General features: G+C 41.0%; 1 long non-coding RNA gene across 3 annotated transcripts in view; it reads right to left on the bottom strand.

Annotated features, from left to right (window-relative positions):
- The window catches only part of LOC131498147 (uncharacterized), a 54283-nt gene that overhangs the window by 16738 nt on the left and 22426 nt on the right, over positions 1 to 15119 (bottom strand). For all 3 annotated transcript variants that reach the window (XR_009255307.1, XR_009255308.1, XR_009255309.1), the window contains exon 4: positions 9253 to 9426. This is a non-coding gene — a long non-coding RNA (uncharacterized LOC131498147). The remainder of the gene's footprint in view (positions 1 to 9252; positions 9427 to 15119) is intronic.

The raw sequence follows: 15119 nt of genomic DNA, 5'->3' as shown, positions 1-15119 counted from the left end.
CTAGTAAAGATTGGAAGAGGTGATTGCTACTAAAATGAGAAAACAGCTACACAAATCTCCAAGGAACATGAAGAATAAAGGACACACGACCTCATCAAAAGAAAACAGTAATCTTTTAGTAACCAAACTCAAAGACACAAAATTCTGAAATCTACTTGATAAAGAGTTTGAAATAGCTGCTTTAAGGTCTCAAATAAGAAAGCACAGAAAAACAATTGAACAAAATTGGGAAAACAGTACATGGACAAAATAAGAAATTTAAAGAGGGGATAGAAATCAGGGGTGCCTGGGTGGTTCAGTCAGTTAAGGGTTCAACTCTTGATTTTGGCTCAGGCCATGATCTCACAGTCATAGGATCAAGCCTCACATCAGCTCCGCACTGAGCATGGAGCCTGCTTGGGATTCACTCTCTCTCTTTCTCTCTGTCCTTCCCCTGCTTGTGTGCACATGCGCACTCTCTGTCTCTCTCTCAAAATAAATAAATAAAACGTAAAAAAAATAAAATAAAGAAGGGACAGAAATCATTTTTTAAAAAAAGAGCCAAATAGAAATTCAGGAGCTGAAGAATTCAGTGAATAAAATTTTTAAATGCAATAGGAGAGCATCACAGCAGAATAGACCAAACAGAAGATAGAATCACTGATGTACAAGATAGAGATTTTGAAATAATCTGAGAAGAGAGCAAAGAGATAAGAATGAAAAAGAGCAAAGAAATACCACATGATCTATGAGACCTCATCAGAAGTACAAACATCAGAATAATTGGAGTTGCATAAGGAGAAAAGAGATAGAAGGAGGCCAAAAGCTTATTTAAAGAAATAATCACTGAGAACTCCCCAAACCTGAGGAGAGACTTAGACACCCAACTTTATGAAGCTAATAGATCATTAGCTCAATGCAAAATAACCTTCCCCAAGATACATTATAATAAAACTGTCAAAAGTCAAGGACAGAGAGAATTCCTAAAGGCAGTGCGAGAAAAAAAGATTGCAACCTACAATGGCACCCGCATTAAGCTATTGGTAAATTTATCAGCCCAAACTCTATAGATCAGGAGAGAGTGGAATGATATATTCAAAATGTTGGAAGAAATACTTTATCTGGCAAAGCTGTCTTTCAGAAATAAGGGAGAAACAAAGACATTTCCAGACAAAGAAAAGCTGAGGCAGTTCATTACCACTATATCTGACTTACAAGAAAAGATGAAAGGAATTCTTCAAGTTGAAATGAAAAGACACTAGTAACATGAAAACATATGAAAATATACAACATACTGGTAAAGATAAACATACAGTTAGATTTAAAAAACTGTAATTTTATAAAATGATGGTGTGCTAACTACTCTGGTATAAATGTTAAAGAGAAAAGGTATTAAAAATTATAACTACAATAATTTGTTAACAAATACATTCAAAAACACAGGCAAAGATGACATCAAACACATAGAAGGTGGGAGTAAAAGGGTAAAGCTTTTGTATGTAGTCAAAGTTAAGTTGCTATCAGCTTAAAATAGACTTTTCAATCTATAATATGCTTTATGAATGTGTCATGGTAACAACAAAACCAACCAACCAAACAAACAAACAAACAAAAAACTCTGGTAAGTTCACAAAATATAAATAGAAGGGAATTGGAGCATACCACCATGGAAAATCACCAATTCATAAAGATAGGCCAAAAAAGAGGAAAAAGAGTACAACGATTCTACAAAACAGCCACAAAGCAATAAACAAGATGGCATTATTAAGTCCTTACATATCAATAATTATTCTAAATTAAATGGATTGAATTCTCCAGTCAAAAGGCACAGACTGGCTGGATAGCTAAAAATAAGACCCAACCAAATTCTGCCTACAAGAGATTCACTTGGACACACCTAGGCTCAAAAATGAAGGAATGGAAAAAGATACTCCATGCAAGTGGACACCAAAAGAAAGCAGGGGTGGCTATACTTATATCAGAAAAAAAAAAGACTTTATGCTAAAAATGGTAATAGGAGACAAAGAAGGTCATTCTATAATGATAAAGTGTTCATTCATCAAGGAGATACAACAATCATAAATATATATGCACCCAACATCAGAGAACCTAAATATATTAAGCAAATACTAAGAGATATAAAGGGAGAACTAGACAACAATGCAATAATAGGAGAGGGTTTCAGTACTCCACATCCAACAGTGGATAGATCATCCTGACAGAAAATCAACAAGGAAACATTGGACTTGAACCAAATGGACCTAACTGGCATACAGAACATTCCATACAACAGCAGCAGAATACACATTCTTCTCTAGTACATATGGAACATTTTCTAGGATAGATCACATGTTAGGCTAACCTCCAGGGAACGCCTTGCTTTAATTAAGAGAGCATTTTCAGATTCTGTGTCTCCCTCTCTCTGTGACCCTCCCCCGTTCATGCTCTGTCTCTCTCTGTCTCAAAAATAAATAAACGTTAAAAAAAAATAATTAAGAGAGCATCCAGATTATATTTTATTTAAACAAAAGTTTCTGCAATTGAAAAAAATTGGACTGTTAAATATTTTATACAAAGTGTATGTATAACCTGTAAGTAAATGATAAAGAATAATAATAAAATGCACATCTGTGTGCCCCCTACCCAGCTTAAGAAAGAGAACTTCTTTAGTTATTTTTTTAAGTCTTGTTTCCTGATTTAAATGTAACATATATTCACCATAGAAAATTTTCAAGATCCAGAAGGCAGAAAACAAAAATCACCACAATCCAATTACCTTACTGTTAATATTCTGGTAATAGTACTTCCCTACTTATTCTAGATGTATATTATTTTTCTGAAATTGAGATCCTATTATACAAATCGTCTCTTTTTTTCCATCATGACCATTTTCCTTAGAACACCTAATTTCTTAATATCCTTTCATCCCCAAGATTCCAAGAAAATAATCCTTAAATATGCTTATTTTTGAGTTGAGAGTTGTTTTTCCAAATGGAAATCAGAAGTAGAAGCAGGAATTGATAGATGGGGGAAATCTTTCTCATCTTGCTTCTACCTGAAACATAAACTAAATGAAGAGGTTGATTAAGTGCATCCTGTGTGTCTGGCAAAGGACAGTATCTGGAGAGTAAATGTTGATTGATGATTTAGTCTCATGAGGCTGACAGCGTCTCTGGAGATAAGAGGGAAAACAAAAGCCAACACTTCCATGATAAACAAAAATACCCAAGAAGCCTTCTTTACAGCCCAAACCAAGTTCTGTGTCCAGGATGGATTCTCAACACATACCAAAAGTACTTGTTGCCTGTGCCTTGTCATTGCATCTTATTTAATCATTATTTATCCAAAGGATAAATAAGGCACATCTGAGTGCTTTGATGGAGGCAATGAAGAAGCCAGCATTGGTATTGCTCTCAAGGAGTCAACAATCTACTGAGGCAGGTAGGGCTTGTAGACAAATGACTCCATACCATGTAGCTCCTTGAGCACAGCAGGTGCTCAAGAACACAGTGATAAGAGAAACACAGAGCTTTACTACTGGAAGAATCTCAGTGTGGAAAGAGATATCAGAGTAAGGCCCCTTTCTTAGGGCCTTTCCCTAAGGAAAAAATGGTCTCTTCTCCTATGTCTACTACCATCTACCTTCATTCCTACCAAGACTCTCTCCCATCTCTCTGAAGGAAACAAAGCCTTATTTAAATTATGTTTTTGGGCACAACCATTAACTGTGGACCAAACAGCAATTCCAGAGAACTGCAATATCCAGTTGGCTGCCCTCTAACCCCATGACCCATCCCTGAAGCCTGGATCTCCCCTTCTCCATGCCTTGAGCTATAGGAAAACTTCAAGGCAGGCAATGAGGTCATGTGATGACTGGATATATATCAAACATAGGCAGTGCTAGAATCTGGGGATTTTTCCAGCCTGACCTTATTTAATGTGTCTCACAGCCATTGATCACCTGGCACACTGTGGTGCAATAGAGGACAGGACAAAACACAAAAGCACTGACACATGCATTTGCCTCCTGTAAATGGGAAGAATGTGTGACCTAAGTTCCCTCCCCAGATATCTCATAAAAATAGGTTCGCCTCTCACTCAGCCACAACCAATGCCCTGTAACCTCACTTCAAATTTGGCTGTGAGGTGTCAGGTTGCTGACATTCACCTGACTGTCACACATCCCCGTCCTTTGTCACATCCTCCTTGTTTAGTTTTTTCAACAGTGTTTTCCTCCCTGTCTATCCCTAATTTTTAGAGCTGGTAGATGAAATAAGACCTTCTATCTGTTCCCACTTTTAAAATATCAAGTGTAAAGGTATACTCTCTCTGAATTAAAAACTTCCATGTTGAACCAGTTGAAGATTGGTTCAACTTCAACCAAGTTGAAGAGCACCCTTACTCCTTCCTTTTGCCCTTTCCTCTCTACCTTCTTTCTCCTGTAATTCCTCTCCACCCAGATCACCCCACTCTCTCCTCTCTTTCCATGTTACAATCATCCCTCTTCTCAGTTCTGATCCCTCTATTCCCTATCTCTTTTCCTTCCATGGTTAAGACTATAAGAGAGGCACCCAGGGCACAAAATTTAAGAAATCTTGAATGACCCTGAGAGTGACTGTCCCTAGCCACCTCTCTTGCCTCACCCTAGACCTGTTCCCATTTTTTCATCCCCATATTTCTATCTTTACATCACTCAAATAAGTATTTTTCCTCCTCTCCTTACCTACTCCTTTGCTCTTTTGACCACCTGGTAGAATGTTTACTTTTTACATACATAACAACTACATTATGTAGAATACCAATTCAGGTATTGTATTAAAAGCCAATGTAACAATAACATACACAAGACAGAAATGTGCATTCATCTTTCTTATAATATCCAAAGGTAAACAGTCCAAAACTGACATGGCAGCTCCATGGATCTTAGGGCCCTTCTCACCCATGACTCCATGATCTTCAGGACCTGGCTTCCATCTCAAGGTCTAAGGTGGATGCTTCACCTTCCTCCACCACCTCCACTTCCCAGGAAAAGGAAGAGAAGAAGGGAAGGAGAGGGCTTGCTCCTTTCTTCTTAAGGGCATGACTCAGAAGTTAGAAATGTGGCTTCCACTCATCCTCTTGGCCAGGACTTAGTTATGTCACCTCACCGACTTGCAAGGAGGCTAGGAAATGTTTTGTGTTTTTTTTACTCCTTAACCATGTGCCTAGCTAAAACTTCCATTACTGTAAAACCAGGAAAGAACAAATATTTGGAGATTAACTAGCAATCCTTTTCACATTTATATTTTACTCAGGAATACTATCTTTCCTTGCTCAAAATAGTAGGGAAAGGAAAATAATAGCAATCCTTCTTTTATTATTTTCTAAACAGGACTGGTTGCATTTAAATGTTTTCTTAAAGTTTATTTTATTTTTGAGAGAAGAGAGAGAGAGAGAGAGCGTGAGCAGGGGAGGGGCAAAGAGAGAGAGGGAGACACAGAAGCCAAAACAGGCTCCAGGCTCCTAGCTGTCAGCACAGAGCCTGACCTAGGGCTTGAACCCACAAACCACGAGATCATGACCTGAGCCAAAGTCAGCACTCAACTGACTGAGCCATCCCGACACCCCAGAACTGGTTGCATTTTTAGATGCATTTTAGATTCATTTTAGATTCATAGAATCCTATAAGTGAAATGTATGGCAGAATAGTGATGATGATGATGATGATGATGGAAGTAACACCAACCTTTCACTTTCTAAGTGCAAGACACTACAGAAGCTTTTTTATTAAGTCTTATATATTAACCCACTTTATCCTTACAACAGCCCTGTGTGGTATATATATTATCATCCATATCTTACAGATGGGGTAACTGAGTCACAAAGAAGTTGTAGTGACATGCCCAAAGTCACACAACAGTAAGGGATGGATCAAGATTCAAAGCCAGTTAGTCTAGCTCTAGACAAAAAGAATATAAGTACACATTCTTCCTAAGTAGAAACATAGGAATATGTTGCACTGTTTCAGGAGGACTCATCTTATAGAGCACTATGCTGAGCTCCGAGGGACTGGGGGTCATTCCCACTGTATTCTATACAAAAGGTGCTCCCTAGAGTGACCTCATGTGGCCATCTGGGTCATGCCCTCCCTCCTTTCCTAAGAAATCTAGATGCTTTTCTTTTTTTATATATATATTTTTTCAACGTTTTTTAATTTATTTTTGGGACAGAGAGAGACAGAGCATGAACGGGGGAGGGGCAGAGAGAGAGGGAGACACAGAATCGGAAACAGGCTCCAGGCTCCGAGCCATCAGCCCAGAGCCTGACGCGGGGCTCGAACTCACGGACAGCGAGATCGTGACCTGGCTGAAGTCGGACGCTTAACCGACTGCGCCACCCAGGCGCCCCTAGATGCTCTTCTTAATTCCATTCAGTATCCTCCTACTGCTCCACAGTTCTCCTAACCTCTCTTGGGGAAGTGAAGCCCTTTCTGAACAGTTCCTCAAAGCACAAAAGTTAAAAGGGATGTTAGAAGCCACTAATCCAGTAGTTCCTAAACTTGTCTTCATGTCAGAGTCACCCACAGAACATTATAGTCATGCAAATTCCCAAGTGTCACCCCAAGAGATTCTCATTCAGAAAGTCAGGGGAAATCTATATTTTTGATAAGGACACCCAACCTCCCCAGTGCTGAGGGAACCCATCTGAAGTCTCTATTGGGAAATATTCCTAGACCACTTCCCTCCGAATCCAGTATTTGAGTCTCCTTTACAGTATCCCTGCCGAATGGACACTCAGCCTGTGCAAGGAGCTCACATTACACCTCAGGTTAATAGCAGCTCCCATGGATTGAGCACCAACTATATGCCAAACATCCTTTTTCCCATTTATTCCTCACAACCCTGTCAGGAGGTATAATTCTTTCCCATTTTAAAAATGACAAAACTGAGGAGTTCCTGGTGGCTCAGTCGGTTAAGCGTCCAACTTCATCTCAGGTCATGATCTCATGGTTTGTGAGCTCAGGCCCCACACTCGCCTCTCTGCTGTCAGCACAGAGCCCGCTTTGGACCCTCTATCCCCCTTTCTCTCTGCCCCTCCTCATTTGCTCTCTCTGTCTCTCTCTCTCTCTCTCTCTCAAAAATAAATAAAAACATTAAAAAATAGCTTTAAAAAATGACAAAACTGAGGGACGCCTGGGTGGCTCAGCCAGTTGTGTGCCTGTCTCTTGCTTTTGGTTCACAGTTCATGAGATCAAGCCCCACATCAGACCCCATGCTGACAGCAAGGAACCTGCTTGAGATTCTCTCTCCCTCTCTCTCTGCCCCACCCTCATTTGTGCATGCATGTGCATGCACACTCTTTCTCTCTCAAAACAAAGAAACTTTTTTTAAAAATGACAACACTGAGACTCAAAGATATCAAGAAATTGCCCAATTCATAGACCTGGTAAGTGGCCCAGGTGGACCTTAAATCAGGTCGATTTGAACCAAAATCCCTGGTTTGTTTCAACATGTCACGTCTCTTTCCATCAGAATGCCTTGCAGCCTTATCCCCTAACATGTTTTTTTAAGAACCAATTTGTTGTTTTAACTAGTTTATAATTTTAAGTAATCTCTATTCCCAATGTGGGGCTCAAACCCACCACCCCAAGGTGAAGATTCATATGCCCTACCGACTGAGCCAACCAGGCACCCCATTCCCCAGCATGGTTTGACATGAGGAATGCCACACTCTCCACCAAGACCAGGACAGCACATGCAGGGAGTTTGAATAAATGCTTTGAAGACAGAGAAGTAAAGACAAACATTCATGCATGCACCAAAGACATGTAGGAGAAAGCTCACAACAGTGCTGTTCACAGCAGATAAAAACCAGGTGCCCCCTGCAGTGAGAGAACAAATGAAAAATTTGTGATCCATTTACTCAACCAAACATGCACAGCACTCAAAACAACCTACAGCAACATGCAAAAACAATTATAGCAATATAATTTTAAGTCAAAAAAACCCTAAAATACAAGATGTATTTTTAGAAATGCAATGTATTTTTAGATGCAACAAAACTACATAAAAAGATAGGAGTGATGGACATAGGAATCAGGATGATCACAACCTCAGAAGGAGGGATGGGTGGGGTGAGGGGTGGAAATATGGTTAAATGTAGGTTATTGTGATGGCCTTAGCTTTTGCTTTAGGTTCTTATTACATTAGAAGGAAGGGAAGGAGGGAGGGAGGGAGGGAAGGGAAGGAAGGACCATTTAAGGATGATTGTGATGAGTGTGTCAGAGTTCAATTATTTTGATTATTCCAGTTCTGTGCACCCTAAGGTCCAATTTAAAGAAAACATTGGCAGGGTACCTGGGTAGTTCAGTCAGTTGAGCATCCATGACCCAGGTCATGATCCCAGGGTTGTGGGATAGAGCCCTGTGTCAGCTCTGTGCTGAGCATGGAGCCTACTTAAGAATCTCTCTCTCTGGGGCGCCTGGGTGGCGCAGTCGGTTAAGCGTCCGACTTCAGCCAGGTCACGATCTCGCGGTCCGTGAGTTCGAGCCCCGCGTCAGGCTCTGGGCTGATGGCTCGGAGCCTGGAGCCTGTTTCCAATTCTGTGTCTCCCTCTCTCTCTGCCCCTCCCCCGTTCATGCTCTGTCTCTCTCTGTCCCAAAAATAAATAAAAAATGTTGAAAAAAAAAATTTAAAAAAAAAAAAAAAGAATCTCTCTCTCTCCCTCTCCCTCTCAAACAGAAAGAAAGAAAGAAAGAAAGAAAGAAAGAAAGAAAGAAAGAAAATAAAGAAAAAATTGGCTAACAGATGCATAAATGGCTTAGTATCCTTGCATTATCAGATCTTGGAAGGAAAGATTCAATTCTCTTTTCCAAGTTTTGATGCTCAGGTCTGTGCCCAGAGTACCTTCTGCCTCTTCTGGAAAATACCTGAAACTGAATACACTGATCCCTGCAAGCAGGTGGCAGGCTGTGTAAGAGGGCCTGCCAGAATAGGATCATGGCCAAGTGGGGTGTGATTCCAGCAGACAGATCCTCAAAAATATGATACCTCCTACACAGAGATGCACATGCACACGCACGCACACACACAGGTGTACACACACACACACACACACACACACACACCTGCTGCTGCTGACTATGGAAAAAATCATTTCTTTCTTATGTGGAAAAGGGTTTAAGCTCCACAGAGAGGAGATAAAGCATAAGGGGTGGCTAAGAAGAATACAAGTAGTTTGCTGACTTTCTCATTTTGCCTGAGCTTCCCTGCATATTGGGCAAAAGAAGCTCACCTCCCTGGACCATGAGCTTAGTAGTTCTCCAACACACAGTTACCAACTTCTGAGACTCTGCCAGGGATAAATGTCCACAAGATGGAGAACGTGAGCTGCAAAGAGCTTTGAACTCAGTAGAGGGGCTGTGCCTGCCTGGATGTTCAGTTTGTCCCATGGTTGATAGTTGCTGGCCTGTGGGTGAAACAAGAGAGAGCTCAATACTAATGACCATTTACAAGGACCCCCGGTGCGTGGAGCCCTAGCCCATGGGAGTTCCCCACGTTCCTGGTAAGAGAGGCACCAGAACACTGCTCTCGCTTTGTGGCATTCCCATTATGTACCAGTAATGGAGGTGTTGGCACAGATGTGGTACTTGGGTATCTCTGGAACGGAAAACACCCTCTGCTTCTCTCCTCTCCCCAACCCTGACCAAGTGGCAGAAAAGGTTGAAATTTAGAGTTAAAAAAAGTCCTCTATGCCAGGGCATTTTTCCATCTATGGAGCTAAAAGCCCTGAATGAATCTCCACAGTCCCTTTCTGAACCACAACTCCTGGTTGAAGAGCCATGTGAAAAAGACAGCTGCAGGATGTGGAAAACCTATCAACTTGGGGCTACACTTATGGGGACTGAATCTCAGCTCCATCTGCCACCTGCTCAATCTTGATTAGCTTATTGTCCCTGATCTTCACCCCCACCACTCATAGAATATGAAGAAAAGTAGCCTTCTCCAGAGGATTATTGAGCAAGGTTAAATTAGATAACATGCAAAAGAGCCTGGCACATGGTGGTCATAATAAAAGTTCATTCTTTCATTATCTATCTGTGTCTCTCCCAGAAAATATCTAATAAAGAAGCTAGAGAAGACAAGGCAGCAAGAATCTAGTATCATGGAGAGTTGCCCACCTGACCTTATAGAGATCCTCCCTTATTGGAAGCTCCCTTATTGGAACTTCATTAATTTGACCCCGTGGGGTGCTAGGACAATGGAAGACACCATTTGGGGGTTTTCTCAGGAAACAAGAGGGGCATTCCCTCTCAAATGTTCCCCTCTCTGTAAAGAGAACTTTCCTACTATTCTTCCTTTCTAATCTTATACTCTAATAAACTTTTGCCTGCTGCTCAAAAAAAAAAAAAAAAAAAAGAGGGAAAGAAGAGTTGGTGTTTGGAGGCACCTTCTTGAGTAAAGCCTTCCCTGCCCCCCATCTTCCTCCTCACCTCTGGGCAGACAGAGTTGGTCACCCTCTTCTCCAGACCTACAGCACATTCAGTCCATATTATCCACTACAATGACCCCCCATATTGAGCACTCAATATATACCAGGCACTGCACTGGGATGAGCACTTCCCATGCCTTATTTCATTTACTCCTCACAATAACCCAATGAAGGAGGAAAGTGAAGGTTAGCAAAGTGAATTAATATATCAAGTTGCAAAAACAAAAAATGGCAGAGCTAGAATTCAGACCTGTGTCTGTGTTTTTTTTAACCACTGCGCCATACTGTCTCCCTTACATCCCATCACGGCTCTTATCACATTATATATATATATATATATATATATATATATATATATATATATATATGTCTTAGCCATGCCTAGTAGGCTGTCGGCTCTTCAGAGGCAGGAACTGTGGCTCTTTTATCTGTCTATCCCCAGCACCTACCACAGCGCCTGGCTAAGAACGAATGCATGAAGGAAGGAACCATCTTCTCCAAAATCCCAAGGGAAGAGGACAGCACCATTGTTCCTCCTAGGCCACTATGACTCATAATCTCTATCCCCATCCAAGCTTTGCAGCATGAGGAGAGGGCAGGTGGCTGCATATACAGGCTGCACCTTCCCTGTAGTGCTTTTCTCACTCACATTAAGAGCCCAGAGCTTAGCCATGGGAGCAGTGCCAAGCCTTTCAGTGGAAGAGAGATGTTGCTGGATCTTTAATGTTAGGAAACCCATCCCATCTTTGCATTTCACAACTTCCTGCAGCATTAAATCCTTATAGGATTTATTCTGGGTATTTTCTTCAAATCCATTGAACTCAGCTGTTCTCTTGTTTCACATTCGTTACTACAGTTTATAGATTATTTCCTTGTGACCCAAAATGAAACTGCCACTTAATCCCCACATGAGGTTCAGCTCAAACTTTCAGACTCAAAGTAGTATATTGGTTTAGAGTATGGAATCTGAAGTCACATATTCCTAGGTTCAAATTCCAACCTCCTATGTGAGCTTTTTTTAAAAGTTTTTATTTATTTTTGAGACAGAGAGAGACAGAGCATGAGCAGGGAAGGGGCAGAGAGAGAGAGGGAGACACAGAATCTGAAGCAAGCTCCAGGCTCTGAGCTGTCAGCACAGAGCCCGACACGGGGCTTGAACTCAGACTGTAAGATCATGACCTGAGCCGAAGTCGGACGCTCAACCGACTGAGCCACCCATGCGCCCCCCTATGTGAGCTTTTTAAAATTTTTTAACGTTTATTTATTATTGAGAGACAGAGAGAGACAGGCATGAGCATGGGAGGGGCAGAGAGAGAGAGAAAATCTGAAAGCAGGCTCCAGGCTCTGAGCCGTCAGCACAGAGCCTGACACGGGACTCTCGAACTCAGGAACCCCAATTTCATGACCTGAGCCAAAGCTGGACGTTTAAGAGACTGAGCCACCCAGGCGCCCCCTATGTGAGCTTTTTAAAACTCTGATCCTGTTTCCACTTCTGTAAAATGAATACAACAAAAACTATCTTATAGAATTACTAGTTAGATTAAATGAGAATGTATGGGGCACCTGGGTGGCTCAGTTGGTTAAGCCTCAGACTTTGGCTCAAGTCATGATTTCCCAGTTGGTGAGTTGAAGCCCCACGTTGGGCTCTGTGCTGACAGCTCAGAGCCTGGAACTTGCTTCAGATTCTGTGTCTCCCTCTCTCTCTGCACAAACTCCCTGACCACTCCTCTAAAACTTTAACCTGCTACAAATCCTTCCCACATACAGAGATATCAGAGCCATTCCCATGCCTCATTAAGCATGAAGGTAACCAAAAATCCTTAGATTTTTTTTAAAAATCTGAAACATAAAAGAAAATAAATAAATAGCAAAACTGACCCTAACAAAGCAGAGATCATTCAGGAACAGGAAAGAAATTTTAAAACAGAGAGATTTGAGAAGATACTACTTCCATAATACAAAGGTATAAAAAGGCATTGACCATGGTGGTTCTTCAAAAGATTAAAAATAGAATTACCATATGCTTCAGCAATTTCACTTCTGGATATTTACCCTAAAGAATTCAAAACATTGTGTCGAAGAGATATTTGTCCGCCCATGTTCACAGCAGCATTCTTCACAAAAGCCAAAAGGTGGAAGCAACCCAAGTGTCCATCAATGGCTTCTGGAAATGTGGTATGCACCCTATGTTTATTGCAACATTATTTACAATAGCCAAAGTATGGAAACAGCAGTGTCCATTGATAAATGAATGAATAAAGAAGTTGTGGCATACCACAACTTCTTTATACACACACACACACACACACACACACACACACTGGAATATTAGTTAGCCATTAAAAAAGAATGAAATCTTGCCATTTGCAACAACATGGATGGGGCTACAGAGTAGAATGCTAAGTGAAATAAGCCAGTCAGAGAAAGACAAGACATGATTTCTCTCATATGTGGAATTTAAGAAACAAAACAAACAAGCAAAGGATAAAGAGAGAGAGAGAAACCAGGAAACAGACGCTTAACTATAGAAAACAACTGATGGTTATCAGAGGGGAGATGGTTTGGGGATGGGTGAAATTGGTGATGGGGAATAAAAGCACACTGAGTAATGTATATAATTGTTGAATGGCTATGTTGTACATCTTAAACTAATATAACACTGTATGCTAACTATACTGGAATTAAAATTAAAAACTTAATTTTTTAAAAAAGATTAACAAAAAAAAATTGGAAAAAAAGAAAAGAAAATGTGGCACATACATACAATGGAATATTATTTGGCCTTTAAAAGAAAGGAGAGTCTGGGATGCCTGGGTGGCTCAGTCGGTTGAGTGTCTGACTTCAGCTTAGGTCATGATCTCATGGTTTGTGAGTTCGAGCCCCGCATCAGGCTCTGTGCTGAAAGCTCAGAGCCTGGAGCCTACTTTGGATTCTGTGTCTCCCTTTCTCTCTGCCCCTCCCCCACTCATGGTCTGTCTCTTTTTCTTTCTCAAAAATAAATAAAAACATTTAAAAAACAAAAGGGAAAGTCTGAACCTGCTACAACATGGATGAGCCTTGAATATATTATGGTAAGTGAAATAAGCCAGTAACAAAAAAATACTCTATGATTCCACTCCAATGAGCTACCTAGAACAGTCAGATTCAGAGACTGAAAGTAGTGTAGTGGTAGCCAGAGGCTGGGGTGGCAGGAAATAAGGGGTTACTATTTGATGGGTACAGTTTCTCTTTTGAAGATAAAAAGAGTTCTGGAGATTGGTTTCGTAACAATGTGAATGCAGTTAACATTACCAAACTACACACTTAAAAATCGTTAAGGTGGGGGGCGCCTGGGTGGCTCATTTGGTTGAGAGTCCAACTCTTGATTTTGGCTCATGTCGTGATCTCATGGTTCATGAGTTTGAGCCCTGTGTCTGGCTCCGTGCTGACAGTGCAGAGCCTGCTTGGGATTCTCTCTCTCTCCCTCTCTCTCTGCCCCTCCCCAACTTGTGTGCACACTCTCTAACTCTAAATAAATAAACTTAAAAAAAATTAAGGGGCGCCTGGGTGGCTCAGTCAGTTAAGCCTCAAACTTTTGATTTCAACTCAGGTCATGATCTCACGGTTTTGTGAGTTTGAGCACCACATGGGCTCTGCAATGACAGCAGAGCCTGCTTGAGATTCTCCCTCTTTCTCTGCCCTTCCCCCTCTCACACTCTCTCTGTCCCTCTCAAAATAAATAAATAAGATTTAAACAAAGTCATTAAGGTTTGGGGAGCCTGGCTGGCTCAGTCAGTAGAACATCCAGCTCTTTATCCCAGGGTAATAATGAATTCAAGGTGTAGAGATCAATGAAATAAATAAAACTTAAAAAGCTGTTAAGGTGGTGACTTTCATATTGTGTATATTTTATCACAATTTAAACATTTTGATTAAGAACAAAAAATAATTCTTAGAAATTGAAAGGAATTTTGCTAAAACTTTTTAAAAATGTTTTTATTTATTTTTGAGAAAGAGCATGAGCAGAGACAGAGGGAGACAGAGAATCCAAAGCAGGCTCTGCGCTGACAGCAGTGAACCTGATGTGGGGCTCGAACTCACAAAGTGTGAGATCATGACCTGAGCGGAGATTCAACACTCAACCAACTAAGCCACCCAGGCACCCTTTGCTAAAACTTTTAAACGTAATGTGAGGGCTTAAAGATGAGGTTGAGGAACTGTCCTAGTTCACAGAACAAGTAGACAATGAGATGTAAAATGTGAGGGTTTTTTTAAAGAGCAAAAAGGGGGCACCAGGGTGGCTCAGTTGGTTGATCCTCCAACTCTTGATTTCAGCTCAGGTCATGATCTCACATGTGTAGGATAGAGCCCCATGTTGAGCTCTACACTGAGCGTGGAGCCTGCTTAGGATTCTCTCTCTCCCTCTCTCTCTGCTCCTGTCCTGCTCGCATGATCTCTCTCTCTCTTAAAAATAAATAAATAAACATTAAAAAATAAAAACAGCAAAAGTAACACAGATGCCTGACTAGCCCTGATGGTAGAGCATGTGACTCTTGATCTCAGGGTCATGCGTTCAAGCCTCATGTTGGGCTTGGAGCCTATTTAATAAATAGATAAACTCACCTTTATTTAATAATTTAAAAAAAGGAACAATCCAGAAAGTGCAAGATATCATTCCTTGGGAACTTCAG

The sequence above is a fragment of the Neofelis nebulosa genome, chromosome 16, assembly GCF_028018385.1.
Source record: "Neofelis nebulosa isolate mNeoNeb1 chromosome 16, mNeoNeb1.pri, whole genome shotgun sequence".
In the NCBI taxonomy this organism is placed as follows: Eukaryota; Metazoa; Chordata; class Mammalia; order Carnivora; family Felidae; genus Neofelis; species Neofelis nebulosa.
This window is presented reverse-complemented; position numbering and strand designations above follow the sequence as displayed.